This window comes from Protopterus annectens, chromosome 8.part1 (genome assembly GCF_019279795.1).
Source record: "Protopterus annectens isolate FY-2018-M chromosome 8.part1, PAN1.0, whole genome shotgun sequence".
NCBI lineage: Eukaryota > Metazoa > Chordata > Ceratodontiformes > Protopteridae > Protopterus > Protopterus annectens.
The window spans coordinates 82,630,850-82,648,460 of record NC_056742.1 but is presented as its reverse complement, the minus strand read 5'-3'; the positions used below and the strand labels follow the sequence as shown (position 1 = coordinate 82,648,460).

Below are 17,611 nucleotides of genomic sequence, written 5' to 3'. Positions count from 1 at the left end.
GGGAGGAAGGTTGGCACTTTTCAAAGAAAACTGGAGTTTAATTACCCAAGACAGATGGGTATTGGATATCATTCACCACGGTTACAGGTTTTATTTCCATACCTTGCCTCCTTTCAAAGGCATGCCAGACATTCCTCCTCAGCAAAGGAAAGAGGCTCACAAGCAAATTTCTCTGTTGCTCCAAATAGGGGCCATTCAGCCGGTTCCTGTGCCAGAAAGGGGCCTAGGATTTTATTCTCGCCTGTTCCTAGTACCAAAAAAGGGGAACACGTGGAGACCAATTTTGGATCTGTCTATCCTCAACACTTATCTGGACATTCCCAAGTTCAAAATGTTGACGTTACAACAGCTTTTACCTCTGCTGGGCAAAGATCACTGGATGGTAACTTTGGATCTCAAGGAAGCTTACCTTCATGTTCCTATCAGACTGATTTGCAGGAAGTATCTGCGTTTTCGAGCTGGGAATTCTCATTATCAGTTCTCTGCATTGCCCTTTGGCTTATCTACTGCCCAGAGTATTCACAAAGGTTCTGGCTCCAGTGATAGCTTTCTTCAGGCTAAAAGGAATACAAATCTATCCTTATTTGGACGATTGCCTGATTCTGGCTCAAGGAAGAGACGTGCTTCTTCAGCATTTGGAATATGTGATAGCAGTGCTAAGATGCCTAGGGTATTCTGTGAACGAAATAAAGTCCAGTCTAGTACCCTCTCAAGACATGTGCTTTCTGGGTGTGAGACTGAATACAGCAACCCAGATGGCCTTTTTAACCCCGGACAAACAAAAGAATCTCTCTTTACTTCCATCAACTATCTCATCAGTCCGGGCTGACTGCAAGGACAGTCCTTCAAGCCTTAGGGTTCATGGCATCTTGTATTCTGGTACTTCCCAATGCCAAACTGCATATGAGGAAGCTACAATGGTATCTCAAAATGTATGGACACAGCACTGCCAGGATTTGGACACTGTCATTCAAATAATACCTTGCATTCAAAAGGAATTTTTGTGGTGGGCTCAGGAATGTCACCTAAACAAGGGACTCTCTGTGACCCGGCCAGAGGCGAGTCAGATTCTAACGACAGATGCCTCAGACACAGCTTGGGGAGCTCATCTGAATGGAAAGTGGATACAAGACAAGTGGCCTGCCAGACTGCAGCATCTACATATCAACATGAAGGAGATGTTAGCAGTCCAGTTTGCATTACTGGCTTTCAAGGATTTACTTCTTCCAGGGCAGGTGTTGATTCTAACAGACAACACAACTGTCATGTGGTACATCAACAAACAAGGGGGAACACATTCTTATCCTCTATGCAGGCAAGCAATGATTTTGTGGGAGACTGCGTTAAGCTTGCAGCTGAATCTTCAAGCAAGGTTTCTGCCAGGAGCACAGAACTCCTTAGCAGATGTGTTAAGCAGGCAAATCATGGATCCCCACGAGTGGAAACTGGATCTTCATGTATTTCAGACATTGACAGTGTCATGGGGAACTCCAGACATAGATCTGTTCGCTTCTCCACTAAACCACCAGCTGCCAAAGTTTTGCACGAAAGGTTTCATCACACAGCCTGGAAAGTGGATGTTCTTTCTTTCAGTTGGAAAAATCTTCATGTGTATGCCTTTCCACCTCTGCCTCTCCTCCCAAAGGTACTTCTAAAGGTCAGACAAGACAAGCCAAGGATGATTTTAATAGCTCCAGATTGGCCTCGGCAGCACTGGTACCCATTGCTGAGGAGTCTGGTAAGGAAGCCTCCATGGCCCTTACCTTTGATTCCACACCTATTGTCTCAGAAGGACGGGCATCTGCTCAATGTCAAGCTTCACTCTCTTCATCTAACAGCTTGGCATATTCTGTTTTGAACCATAGCAGGTCTCAGCTTCCTCAACAAGTTTTGAATGTGATTATGGAAGCCAGAAGACCTAGTACAAGGGAAGTGTACGCAGGAAAATGGAAGAGATTTTTATTTTGGTGTGCAGCAAAGGATTTGGATGTTTCTGAGCCAAATTTGAGTGTGGCTCTTCAATATCTTACTAAGTTATTGGACAAAGGTTTGTCTTTCTCTTCCATTAAGATTCATGCTGCAGCAATTTCAGCTCACTATGATTGTGACCCACCATTGTTTTCTCATCCTTTGTTCAAGCAATTTCTTAGAGGGGCAAAGAATATAAGACCCCCACGTAGAGCTCCTACTCCTGCTTGGGACCTCAATTTTGTGTTGGAGAAACTCACTCTACAACCTTTTGAGCCTGCAGCTACTGCTGAATTGAAATATTTGTCATGGAAGACTGCTTTTTTGTTAGCCATTACATCTGCAAGAAGGATGTCTGAATTGCAGGCCCTTATGGCGGTTGAGCCTTTCCTGATTTTTCATAAGGATAGGGTATCTTTACGTATTAATCCTTCCTTTATGCCTAAAGTGGTTTCTAGTGTGGCTTTAAACCAAACTATTCATTTGCCTACCTTTTATGCAGATCCCCAAAATAAGGGGAAAAGATTGTGCACGCTTTTGATGTACACAGGCAGTAGCGTTATTATTTAAGCAGGACTAAGGATTTTAGGCAGTCTTAGCAGTTGTTTGTTTCTTTTGCTTTGAGTTCTCAGGGCAAGCCTGTGTCAAAACAAACTATTTCTAAGTGGATTGGGTTTTGCATTGCATTTTGTTATTCCCATCATGGCAAGGAGATTCCAGCTGGGATTAGGCCTCATTCCACTAGGGCTACTGCCACTTCAACAGCATTTCTAAGGGGTGGCAACTAAGGATATTTTGGAGGCAGCTACTTGGAGTTCAGTGCATACTTTCTCTAAGCATTACCACCTTCCTCTCTACTCTAAATCTAGGGCTGGTTTTGCCACGGCTATTTTGCAGGGCATGTTGTCAGCTCCTGCTTCCTTATGATTTGCCAGCCTCCCTTACCTCTGCTTTGGGATTCTACCCAAGTGTTAGGACTGCAGCAATGTGGTATGAAGAACATAGTACAGTTTTGTACCTACCATAAATGTAGATGTTCGAAGATCCACATTGCTGCAGTCCAATTTACCCTCCCTCCTTCCCCTCTGTGTTTAGGGGTGGTTGTGTGGGTGAGGTTATACTCTTGTCAATTTGTATATATTGTATATATATTTGGTGCAGGAGTGTGTGGTGTTTTTTGGTTTTAGCCTTATCTTTTTAGGGTCTTCTGACATCTGGGGCAAGAAAAGACTGAGGATATGACGTCGGTCATGCGCATTTGTACCCTGACGTCCTGACGTCAGATTAATGCGCCTTGACCGACGTCAGCCATATACTTTGGTATTCAGGCCGACTGGGACAGCGGACTACCCAAGTGTTAGGACTGCAGCAATGTGGATCTTCGAACATCTACATTTATGGTAGGTACAAAACTGTACTTTTCTTATTTGTTTTATTTTGGGGGCTTAGCTGATAGTTTCTGCAAGGTGAAGACATTATAATGGAAAATCACATTTAGATTCAGTTCATGTCATAATAGCTATCCTTACTCTTAGTTTTCTAATTTCATGAAAAACATTCACATGAAACAGTGGCCAAGCAGAACACGTTAAAGAGAGACAGAAAGAGAATAACCACTGAACTGACTGTTGTTAGTACTTAAACCTGTTAAATAGTGTCTGCTTTATGTGATGCATCATATAGCTCTTCAAAGCAAATTAGCCTTGTAGACCGGTAGGTTCACTTTTTTGTTTAAGACGGTTTGAAAAACAACAAGAATGATTTATAAACCCCTTCCTCAGTGTATAAATATAAATTGTCAACATGGACGTGCTCTTTGGCCTGGCATGGGATGAGGTTTACCTCATTAGTTTTTATCATTCATAGTGCTCTGCAGTTATTGTAGCTAGAATGTAAGTTATGAACCATGTTACTTAATACATTATGTAAACTTAAACTGACTGTAGGTGTGAATAACATTTTTGATAGTTAAGGTGTCTGTGTGTGATAGAATGGTATCCTAGTTATGATTAATTTCTTTGTCTTGTACCTACTGAATATTGGGACAGGCGGCATCCACCCAGTGACTTTGAATTGGATTAAACAGGTAGCTGTGAATGAATAACAATGGAATTCTCAGCAGTGTTGTAAATGATAAAACAGATAATGAGATAGCTACAGTCACACATCTGCCTTGCACTAATAAAATGATATCACAAAACAGGCCAGCACTGGGACAAGTCAATACAGCAGCAGTGTTAACTAATAGAAGAGGTCAAAATGTCATGGCACCATACTGCCAGATTCTAATCTCTGGCCTTTCCTTGTTAATACTGCAGTTACACTAAAGAGTTCTGATGTTTCATTTTGGGAAGTAGGAAACTTGAAATTACGAAACTGGCACACCTTTCAACTCTCCAGATTTTCACAGAATGTCCAGATGTTTGCCTCATGTTTTTGGCCTGTTTCTCATAATTTGTGGCTTTCTGGCAAATCACTGAAGGTTGAAGTCAGTAAATAATGACATGCATTTGAGTTTCACACTTCTTATCCTTCAGAAAAATGCATGCTAAAACAAATTCAAGTATTCTAACAACTTTCTAATTTATAAAAACAATATTTAAAATCTGACCCTATTTTTGGCCTTTGTTTCCATTATTTTAGGCTTTGTCCAGATTTATTGCACTAAGAGGTTGAGAGGTTTGGAAGTTGGCCAAAGAGCTTGATGGCTAAATATTATCAGTAAATAAGTTTAATTTTAATGAGGCATAGCAGATAGTGATGCAGTATTTCATGTCTGCCTGCGCATAGGATATGTGTGTATTATGACATAACATATTGTTTTCTGAACAATCTGTTTTTAAACCAGTTATATCCACTTAAAGTATTTTGATGTTCTGATCCATGTTCTGGATCTAATTCCTCAACTTTTTATGGACTTGCTTGAGTAATTCTCCTGAACATAAAACAGGCTTGTTTATATTGCTCTTCATTGTATCATTGTAGAAGAAGGATATCATACCAAGTAAATATATTATAAATTTACTAAGCTTAATGTAATTGAATCATAGCAGATGGTGCAGTATTTAAAGTCTGCCTACACAGGTTCCAGTAGTAGACTGTGGATTATTGTCTCGTTACATATAACAACAAGCTGAGACAGCAGTGAAGTTCAAATACCAGTGTAGCTACTTGCTGAACACAGCACTTAATTCAGTCAAAGAAGTCCAAGTGAGGACAGCAACAACCTGTTAACATGCTTGGGAGCAGCAGCCAGGACTGTAAGTCAAGGGTACAGTATTGCTCAAGCAAGGCAGTAATGAAGTCTTCTGGTTGGTGTTTATAAATAAGATGAGTTTAGTAAGTGAAGAGCTGTTGAGCCATGTTACATAGTATAAACAAACCATCTCTGAAGCAGGATGTTTTTTTCCCTGACACTTAGAAACAAATTTGTTCCAAAGTACATACTTGTTGATATTGTACTAATCCTTTCAGAACAATTGCTTTGTCTTTCTTCTGTTGAGGTGTAAATGATAATAAATGTACTGTGCTTCATCCTTTCTTTTTCATTTGGCTTCCCAGTCCCAAGTGATTAATAAACCTCTAGTCCACTTGTTTCATTGGCATTGTTCAGTCCCTTGGAGATGAGACTCCCCATGGCCTTCTTCTAGGCATGAGGGATGAGCAACAAAAAAGATGCTGTCATTTTAATTGATGAATCAGGGAGAATTTCTTTCAGCTGTACTTCCCCATTGTTCATGCCGACAACACCCAGGGGATGACGTGCAGAGAGTGTGCTTGAGTGGCATGTCTCCTCTTCCAATGAGTTGCATCCCCACGAACATCCTGCTCCCTAGAAGGCAAAGCACCTCAAATAATGCTTCGACTTTACAATGGATTTTAATACATACATGCATACATACATACAGATATTTCAAGTATGGACAATAATACCCTTCTAGCCTGCCAAAATACTGAAACAGGTGTTCCTATAGTAAGTGTCTAGTCTGTTCTTAAAAGTATCTATACTAGTGCTTGCTTTAATGTAATTTGGTAATCTATTCCATGCATCAGCTACTCTTTCAGAGAACCAGTTAGTACACTTCTCATTCCTATAGAATTTTCTACTGCTTTTGGATAACCCTAGACATTTCTAGATTTAGTCATCTCTTAATGCCCTATATACATGAATAAGATCTCCTCTTAAATATCTATATGAGACACTGTACAGGTTCAGAAATTTTAGTCTTTCAGAATAACTTAAATTTTCACATCCATGGTTGCCCTTGGTAAATTTCCACTGTACTCTTTCCAGTTTACTCATGCTTGTTTTCTTATAAGGTTTCTATATTGTAACACAAGTATTCTTTATGCACTCCACAACCTTACCACAACATAGGGACAAGCAGGGTCTGCCTTGTCATTACTGTATCTCCCTAGCAAGCATCTAATCAAACCATGCTCGGTTGGGTAGTAGACAGGACTGTATCACTCCATACCACAGAATTGACCTAATTACATTATTTAGTGATATTCTTATAATATTAGATCTGATGTTGTCATTTTCATTTGTTCCTCAATGAATGGGTTTGGATCTGATCCTCGGATCTGACTCAGCCACTTTCTTTAGATTCTAGGATCCAACTCTCAAGCTCCTCCCTTACCCATAATGTCCCTGACCACTGTGTTACCTCAGATCTCATTTGCAACTCTTTGGTTCATTTGGGATTGAGATCTGTCGTGCTTGTTGTGGGTTTAGTGAGTTTAAAAATGTTTATTTTTTTGTCTTTAAATCTTATTTCCTTGTTATTATTAATAACATCTCTACTGTAGAAAAGAAGTAACTCTTTTCTAAACTTTTCTCGCTACAAAATTAATTTTTTAATTGGTAATCTTTGTTACCATTGTTGGTAACCTTTCTTCGTCTTTTATCTCACTTCGAGGTATTTTCTAGTTATACCAGTGTTGGTATAAATCTTTTCTGGCTATTACAACTGTTAAAAAAAAAATCCTTCTTTTTCTCTCTTGTTTGTAGGCTTTCTACCTCATGTTTTCTTACAGTATGGCTGAAAAGCCTTCTTGATTTAAAAAGTGCACTTCCTGTGGGCATAAGATCCCAAACTCTGATGCTCACAGGAAGTGCGTCTCTTGTCTAGGCCTGGCACACGTGGACACCTCCTGCTCCATTTGTACTACATTTAATACCAGGGCCATTAGTGACAGGAGAAACAAGCTTGTTCTAAAAGGCCTTCTTCCAGCTTCTGCTCCTTCATCTGGTACTTCAGCATTAGGGGCTCAAACGTCCCTCTCATAAATCCAAGGAGCCCATGGAACACCAAAAATGCTGCCCTGCATGTTCTTCTAATTCGGAGCTTGCTTCTGAGCCACCTAAGAATATTTTAAAGAGTTCAGATCTGAAGTCTTTGGATCTGATGTCTACTATTGGCAAGTATCCCATAGTCAAAGGTTTTCCTCGGAACCAGTATCCCCGAAGTTGAGCTCTGCTTTCCTTCAGGAGACCCTTAAATAGTCATCCAGACCACCTTCCATTTCTTCCTCCATTAGGTGCTCCCAAAGTCTTTTTATGGCAGAGGTGGATAGGAAGGTGAGAACATTTCTCAAAAAAACAGCTCCAGATGGGGTCATGTGAGCTGTGCCTCCCATCAGATCCATGAGCCTTAAACCTTGTTTCCAGGCTGTTATCACTTTTTCTCCAATCCGACCTGCCATTTTTGAGTCTTCAGATCTGAGATGTCTGAGAGTCGAACTGTCATATCTGAATATTCTTCTATCTTCCACTCCTGTGACTTCCCTGATCTGAACATCTCCTATCACCCCGAATCACAGTGGTTCTAGGAGCTGAAGCGTCGGTGTGGAATCTCAGGGGTTGACTTCAACTCAGAAGTCTTTGGAGCCATCATTTCCCCTCAATGATTCAGTGTTGGACAGCTCGGCTCCAACTCCAACTCCTCCCTCAGAGCAGAGAGTCAGGGAGGGCCTTCGATCGTCTGCACCTAGAGTCTTGGCTCTGGTTGGATTACCCTCAGTTTCTCCTGGCCCTTCCACCTTTGAGGTGTTGGAGAGTGTTTTCTATCACCCCAGAATAGTTTTCACCTTCAGATCCAATCCCTGTTCACTGTTCAGATCCTGTGTCTGAGTCTACTCATCCTATACCTCAGGGACATATGAGCTTCCAAGCAGTTCCCACCAGGGAACTCCCTGCTTCTTACGACACCTCTCCCGGACACCTCACTAAAGAGATTCCTCACAAGAGGTCGTACAATAGGAGGCAGTTGAATTCCCTGCATGAATCCCTGATAGAAGACAATTATTTTGATGAAGTGGAAGGGTCTCCTAGATCTCCACCTGAAGATGTCTTGTTTGGAGACATCTTAGAGATCCTTTGCCAGAAAGGTGATTGGTCTTCCCATACCCCTTCCCGGGAGGAATCAGTGTTCTTGGAAGCATTTGGGTTTGGGCCATCTGTGGCTTGGGTTACCCCCCTGGCAGATGAGACCTTGTCTCCCACAGGATATAGAAGGAACCGGACTCTGTGAAACCGATCCCCAAATGCCAAGACAAAATTTTTTGCACCCTGTTTGACAGACAACACTGGACCAAGGAAGTCCCTGTAGATGCCTTGGTTGTTGCAGCAGACACCAGAAAGGAGTTGGCTGGACAGAGCTCCACTGTCTATCCCTCTAATAGGCAGTCTAGGGTGTTGGACAGGATTGAGAAGTGAGTGTATGCTTCAGTGACCTTTGCCTTACAGTCGCTGAATTACCTGGCAGATTTCACTAAGTTACAGAGGGACTTGTTAAGGAACTCTCTAACTCTACCCCTGGGTCCATGTCAGTGAGGAACAAAAGTCTTTTTCCTCACAACTGGCCAACCTGCAATCCTTTACAAATGCGTTCATGAGGTTAATCTTGCACGCAGCTGAGGGTTCCTCGAGGGTGGCCGGTTCAGACATAGCCATTAGGAGACATGCCTGGATGTGGTTGTGCAATTTAGAGGACCCCTTCAAGGCATCATTGATCAATGCTCCTTTTGATGGATCTTCTGTGTTTGGGCCAGCTGTTAAAGAGACACTTTCCTGCAATGAGCAAGATTGAAAGATCTTGTCTGCCATGGTAATCTGCTTTTCTACCCAGCAGAGACCCTTTTCTAGAAATTTATGCAGTGGTAAAAAGATGTGGTTCTGGAAATCTCAAGGACCTTTCCAAAAATTGCTGGGAGACTTTTACCCCAGAAGCAGAAGGGAAATAGATACAATGGAAGATGCCACCCTCAAGCAGAGGGAGTCCGCAGAATCAAGGGTCTTGAGATTCTTTATTGTACAGATCCTTTCAGCACTCCTGAAAGGTTGCCAGACTGTCCCTCACTGGAGGAGGTTAGGGGGCACTTGTCTTTGCCCCTAAAAGCCTGAATAGCCATCAGAAAAGATTCTTGGGTGCAAAGAATTATATCCAGAAGATATTTCATTCCCTTTTCATAAGTGCTCCAGAAGAAAAGAAAATGTGTCTCTGATGTTCCACCCAATCAGAGGAAGTTAGTAGCTCTAGAGATTAAAAGCTGCTGGACAAAAGAGTCATCCAAGAGCCCTCCCCCAGACCAAAGATGATCTGGAATTTATTCAAGGTTCTTTTTAATGGCAAAAAAAAATAAAATAAAATAGGGGACTTGAGAACCATTTTAGATCTCAGTTATCTGAATCAGTTTGTAAAGAATTCCATATTCCGGATTTTCATGGTTCTGTCCATTCTGCCTCTCATGCAGAAGGATGACTGGATGCACACTATTGATCTTCAAGACACGTACTATCATATGAAAATAAACAGGTGCTCTCGAAGATGCCAATGAGTCCATCTGGGATCCAGTCATTACCAATTCAGAGCCCTCTCCTTCGTTTTCACCACAGCCCCCAGGGAGTGCACCAAATGCATGGCAGTGGTAGCAGGTTATCTAAGACTCCCCATATTCAGAGCGTTTCCTTACTTAGACAACTGGCTCCTTACTGCACTGACCAGGCATCTTCTGGAAAGTGCCAGGGATTACTTGCTCCAATTATCTCATTCTCTGGGAATTATGATCAGTCTGGCCAAGTCACAATTTCAACCAGTTTAAGTCTTGGAGTTTATAGGGGCTCATCTAGACACAGTTAATTGTCTAGATCTTCTACGTCAAAACAGAGTTCTTACTTTGAAATCACATGTCAGACAGGTTCTTTCTCATCCATCTCCCCCAGCAAAAATGGTACTGAAAGCTCTAGGGTCGATGGCTTCTGCAATAACTTTAATAGTCACTGCTCATCTTCGTATGAGAATTCTTTAATGGACTGTAGCAGTGCAATGGTCTTTTCATCGACTTCCCTTATGGCATCTGATAACATGATCTCAGGTTGTGGTGGATACAATCCGAAGAGCTTCGTCAAGGGCATCCATTTATTCTTCCTCCCCCAAACTCCATGTTTACCACGGACACCTCCCAATTGAGGTGGGGGGGCATTACGTGGAATGGACCCTTCAAAGCACGTTTCCCAGAAGAGATCAATTTGCATATAAATGTCCTGGAGATGAGAGCAGTGCTTCTGGCATTGCAGGCTTTTTAGAGCTCTGTTTTGCTAGGAACTATTGCTGTTCAAATGGACAACATGTCAGTAGTCTGTTACATCAACAAGTGGGGGGGAACCAGGTCTTACCCCCCTTTGTCAAGAAGCAACTAGAGTTTGGCAGTAGGCAGTCTCGTCCATCCATTTTCTTATAGTGATGCACATACTGGGGAAGTCCAACATGTTAGAGGACAAGCTCAGCAGGACCACCCTGATACCTCATGGGTGGTCTCTCAATCAATCAGTGTCAAATATGAACTCCCATAGATGAAGTCAGCGGTGCTGCAGTCAATTTGCCTTTCCTCTCAACAACAAATGCAGCATGTTCTTTGCCCTAATTCCCCATCAGAGACATTCACCGAGAGATGCTCTAGTCAATGTCTGGCCCTCTGGTCCCCTTTATGCTTCCATTCTGTGTCTCTAATCCCTGAGCTTATTCAAAAAGTGCTCCGGTTGAGGAGCAAAGTAATCCTCATTGCCCCTTCTGGTCTCGCCAAGTGTGGTTTACCTTCCTATGGTCTCACCTAGTATATCCTCCATGGACACTGGATCCCAGTCCAGCCTCCTGTCACACCCGTCAGGGATGTTTTATCTGGACATTGCAGGCCTCAAGTTGACTGCATGGTTTCTCCAATTCCAATGATGGCTAGACATTCCAGGCTTTCCTCCCACTTTGTCAAATTCTTTTTTCATCTCACAAACCATCGACTAAGAAAATTTATAAGAGTAAATGGAACAGGTTTAATTTTGGGGCTCATCAGAGAGAGTTGGATCCTTTCATTCCTCCACTCCCTGCTGTTTTAATTTCCCTTGCCTCCATCTTTCAAAGTGGGGCAAGATTCACCACCATCAAAGTTCAGATAGCAGCCATCTCCAACTACCACATCGGAGATAATACTTCTCCTTTGGCTTCATCTAAGTTATGTAAGGCCTTTCTTAAAAGTACCTTTTTACTTAGACCTCTAACTGGGGAACTGACTTTGGTATTACAGACTTTGGTGCATTCATCTTTTGAAGCTTCAGCTAAAGCAGATCTTACATTTCTGTCTTGGAAAATAGTCTTTCTAGTGGCAATAACTTCAGCAAGAGAAGTTTCTGAACTCCAAGCACTCTCCTCGAAACCACTGTATTTGATTTTTCACAAAGATAGTTACTTTATGCACTAATCCTTCCTTTCTACCAAAAGTTGCCTCTTAAATAAAGCTCAGTCCGGTGATCAGTTTACCAGTTTTCTTTCCCAAATTTGACAATAAAGGAGAATATACCCTCAGTCAGATCTGAGGATCGGATCTGAAACCATTTGTTGAGGAAGAATGAAAATGGACAGCAGAGATGCATAGTTATGGTGAGTACATAACTTTTATTTTTTAAGTTATTTGTTCCATTTCTGTTTCCTGGCCAACCCTCCATCTAATAGACATCCAGCAAAACCTGTCTAAAGTCCTCAGGTGTGATAATATGCAACAGTAGTGTTATGCGTGCCTGCTGTGGAGCCTGCAGCTCTATAGTACCATTATGCCATCATCTCCCTTACTGCAGAAGTTGCCTTGCAGTGACATTATCTTATAATGTCCACATTTTTTTCCCAAAGCTATAAGTTGTCTCCCATCATATGTTCTTCTTGATGGCAGTACATTTGACTGAACATTTACAGAGTACTATTCCATATTAGATGTACATAGGCAACATTGCTTTTGCCTTCACAGGACTATGGAATTTAGGAAAACCAATCAGTCTGTCTCTTTTTCGAGCAGTAAAATGGGAAAACCAGTCTCCAAAGCTACACTAGCCAAATGGATAACAGATTGTATTTCCTATGTTTATTCCTTGTGAGGCCTAACCTAGCCAAGACAACCAAAAGCACACTGAACTAGGTCAACAGCCACATCAGCTGGCTTTTGGGCTAGAGCCTGCATTGATGACATTTGTGCAGCTGCCACATGGTCTAATGCTCATCCTTTAATTGTGCATTACAAATTGGACATCATCTCCAGAAACAGAGCTGCATTCACTTCTGTGGTTCTCCAGAACATCCTTCCACGAGGGCCACCCAAGGCTACTGTTGCTGGGAACTCTGTCCCATTCGTTGTGGAATGAATGAAAATAACAACATCAGATATAAAAGCTATGTACTCACTATAACTATGCATCTGTGCTGTCCATTTTCATTCTTCCTCAACTTTCCTCTCACCTTTCCCCTATCCATGTCTTTGGGCGAGACCTACCGGAATTGTTGTTAGGAACCATAACCCCTGTTTGAACTCCTGATCTTTCAGCTATCATTTTTTTGTCTTAGTCATATTGAGATACTTTGTTGTGATATTGTATAGTGGCAGCAAACTCGATATGAGGTAACACAATGGTCAAGGGCATTATTGGTAAGGGAGCAGCTCGAGAGTCTGATCCTAGAATACAGAGAAAGTGACTGAGTCAGATCTGAGGATCGGATCTGAAACCATTTGTTGAGGAAGAATGAAAATGGACAGCAGAGATGCATAGTTATGGTGAGTACATAACTTTTATTTTTTAAGTTATTTGTTCCATTTCTGTTTCCTGGCCAACCCTCCATCTAATAGACATCCAGCAGAACCTGTCTAAAGTCCTCAGGTGTGATAATATGCAACATTAGTGTTATGCGTGTCTGATGTGGAGCCTGCAGCTCTATAGTACCATTATGCCATCATCTCCCTTACTGCAGAAGTTGCCTTGCAGTGACATTATCTTATAATGTTCACATTTTTTTCCCAAAGCTATAAGTTGTCTCCCATCATATGTTCTTCTTGATGGCAGTACATTTGACTGAACATTTACAGAGTACTATTCCATATTAGATGAAATGGCACTCAGCAAAGTTGAACAATATTTTTAAATGTACACTTGACCAAACTTATATTGAGTACAATTCCATATTAAATAAAATGACACTCTGCAAAATTGAACAATATTTTTAAATGTCTCTACCTGTCTCGCTGTCTGTGGAGACTTCAAACCACTATGGGTGTAGGAATCCCTTGTATCTACCAAATTCTTCTAACACAGAATCTTTTCACCTTAGGAATAATGTTGTGGTGTCAGTGGAGCAACAGATGGAACACTTGCCTTTGGTGCTGGGAGATGAGCAGCCTTTGGGCTCTTTTCCCACTTGAGATGAATGGATTATTGGTACTGCAGTGCAGAATTAGGGGTGGTGCTGCTCACCTGATTGTGTTGTCCTGCAAATGAGGCCACTAGCCTAGTGAGACTAAGCTAGTCAAAAAAGTTTAAATAAAAAAAAAGCAAACAATGAGATGTTAAACTGAGGTCCTATATGCTTAAATTGGTGGGAGCTCAGGTGGCTGTAAAAGATCCCACGGCACATATAAAACATATAAAAAAAATAGGGGAAACCCCCCAATGCTCCGGTTAAATTTCCCCAGTAGAATAAATACCACTAAACAAAAAAGAAAAACGCACCCAACTAGAGCAACACTAGTAAGCAACAAATAGTCAGACCAGCTAGAAGTAAATCCGTTTTAATAAACGTCCACAACTAAGCCCTTTCACCATTAACCAATGGCTTCATCAGAGTTAATGGAAGCCTTCATACAATGCAAACATATATAGTGACATCATTGACCCAAAACCAATCAAATTCATTTTCCCAAACGTTTCATCCAAAAATCAATTGACACACACATATACACAACACTGTTTAAAATAAAAACTGTATACTGTTGATCAAAACCCATAATGTTATGATTACAATAATAATTATAAAAAAACTTGATATTATAAATTGTATCATAATCAAAACAATACATAATTCACTAAATTAAAAAATTAAACACCTTCCTAAATTTCAGAAAATATCCAGTAATTACTTATACTTCAATAAAAAATATATATATGTATGTATGTATGTAAACCAAACTTATACAATAAATTTAATATGTATATTTTACAAATGTATATTTCATTTTATTTGATTTCATAACTTCTAAACTTCAAATGCGGAAGCATAGAAATACTGTCATTAATACCTGGGAGATTGTTTGCATTCACAATGTAGTGTATTTGTTTATGTGTGTGTGTGTGTTTTATCAACAAAATATAAAAAAAAAATGTTTGCACTGGACAAGACCCCATGCTCCCCCATATGCCCCCTGCTACTTATGTATACCAACTTCTAGCTTGCACTGTAATGAGAAAAGGGCAAATTCCCAGTCTCTTGTGCACCACAGTCTTGAAAAACCAAAAACCAGCACATCTGAAAACAGGGATTTCAAGTGTTTCACCTTTCAATAGTTTGAGCACTTTACAGGAACATATATATATATAAACATGTACATAATTGGTTTACTTTGAAAATGTAGAATGATGGTTCGGCAACAACCGGAATGTCGAAAGTCATTTGATAGCATGATGCTGCTTTGGTCAACAAAAGTAGCATATCAGCCTATTCTCGGGGTTGGGTAATTTGCCCTTTCTTCAAGAATTGTGCGATCTCGAATTTAGAATATATAATTAGTACGGTGTCTGTGATCTTTGCATTGTGTTGTAAAGTTTTTGCATGCACCTAGCTTGATGCTTGGTGTATAGCAGCATGTTGATGTACATAATATTGATTTGGTGTCAGCATTGTATATGTCGATATTAGTGCTGTTTGGCAAAGGTAAGTTAGTCCTTATACATATATATCTGTATCTATATAGAGAGAGAGAGATGTAGATATGGTTCTACTCACTTTAGTTGAGTAACCCATACTTCACCCTCTTACACATCAACTGCAAAACGTTGACAAATCAAATTTCAACACTCTACCAGGAATGCGCCAAGAAAGAACCTCGGCAGATGCAATTATTAACCTAAAAATGTTTTTGCTAATTATATCTACTAATTCTGGGATAGCACAATGTCAGTGAATGGCCATGTTCCCTAACCCTGAGAATTGTGCGAACTCGCACACCTGTTGACCATCTGTTTAGACAACTAAGAGCATTCAATTAAATAGATGATGAGCAAGGACAGTTTAGACCAAATGCTGGATTTATATATATATATATATATATATATATATATATATATATATATATATATATATATATATATATATATATATATATACACAATGTACAGGTATAATGTCAGACTGTCTCAGTGACCATATCCCAGTCTATGCAAACTTCCACTCAAACAGCCTGTTTATTAAGCAGCATGCAACTTATCCAAGTTTAACCCAGAACTAGTCATTACTGTTCTATCATCTTTTAACTGGAACATCCTAAAAATCCTCCACTTGGGTGATGCTGTAAATTAATTCAATGCAACTTTCCTAAATCTTCTAAATAGCCTAGAACCCCTTAGAAGGAAGAGATTAAAGACAAAGAATGTAATTTGATTACTTAAACAATTGTAGAAGTTATAGCGTTGTGGATAAATTTATCTTGTGATTAAAAATGGAAACAATTATGTCAAGAAATATTATTAGTAAATAAGAAATATATCACAACCAGTCATAAACCAATAGTACCTAATAGTTTTATCTGGTTATTAAAAGACGTTTGCGTAAAGGGCATTGCACCCTTTTCTCCAATTCCCTATTTAAATAACATCAGTTTCTCTTTCCAAAACTTCACATATTCTAACCTTAACCATTTTGTTAAAGACTTAAAATGTTTCCAATTGCATATACAAATGACTGCTTAGAAACTCTTAACTTCATCAAAATGCTAGTATTGAAACAACAAAGTAATTTTATTTATTGGCATCACTTCTTAAATGGTACTGTTAGGTGTACTGTTGAAAATGTAAGGTCCAAATACAATCAAAATTCTGAGAACTGGTTAATTTTACAAATATTTATATACTTTGCGAACACAGAGGTAAATGAGATATTTAACCTAGATAAGAAATCTTTCCCCAAATTATTGGACTTTATTAATAAATGTCAGTAATAATGCAATGAAAAATAAATCATATATGTCACAAATTTATAAAATTCTTAAGTTAGATTTCACATATTTAGACAATTCCTTTTGGAACTACTCCTCAAAAATTAATAATGAAGACTTCTCTGAAGAATATAAGAAATTAATATTAAATTCTGCAGATAAAACTACATCTTCATTTTACCGTAAAATTTTCACTTGAATTTTTTTGCACATAGCTTTTGTCATACAATTATGTATAAATCAAATATATTTAAATGTTGGAGATGTGCTACTGAAGTAATAGCTGATTAGACAAATATGGTATAATAATGTGAAGTTACCTCCCCTTTTTGGAAATAAATTATAATAACTTTATTCAAACTCTGTGTTCAGATAGATGTAATATTTCTAAATCTTTATTTTTACTTAATGCTCTGATTCCTGATATATTTCCAAAACTTAAGTGCCTCTTCTTTCATCTGTTCTTGCTATAGCCAGAAAAGTAATTAATAAAAGCTGGAAAAGTAAAGTTACCCCCTCTAGTGTTGTATTTATTAGTATGGCAAAAATTGCTTGCACTACTGAATTGCATACCATAAAAATGAGAGCTTCTAATATTACACATTCATATAAGTCTTGGCTTAAACTTAAAGACTTTCCTGAAAATTATTGATTGTTGTTGATGTATAACTTTGAAGTATTGATCAGTTGTGGATCTTTGTAAATAGTTATTTGTTTGTTTTATAATTGGTTTATTTATTTTTCTAAAACCAAATAAAAAGAAATAAAAATAATGTAATTTGGCTATACAAAAAGAGTAGAATGCTAATGCAAGATAGAGAAAAAGTGTAGAAAGAATGGAAAAAATGTAAAACACCACAATATCTTGCAAACTTCAGAATGCTCTGCAACCATACTAAAACATAAATAAAGGAAGACAAAAGCTATACTATTACAACTTTCAGAACAATAGTAAACACAACCCTAAAAAATTCTGGTCAACAGATCACAGCCTCAAGGCTCATACAGGCCTAAACAATGGGGTGCTTCTACCTCCAAGAGCGGAGAGGAAAAGTCACAGCCATACAGGAAACAGTCTCAATGACTTTCCACTTCCAGCACCAAGCACTTATCTTTTGGCAGA

General features: G+C 39.4%; 1 protein-coding gene across 3 annotated transcripts in view; it reads left to right on the top strand.

Moving 5' to 3' along the window:
• Positions 1–17,611, top strand: part of ACSF3 (acyl-CoA synthetase family member 3) — a 1,464,159-nt gene that overhangs the window by 874,160 nt on the left and 572,388 nt on the right. The gene's annotated exons all lie outside the window — the stretch shown is intronic.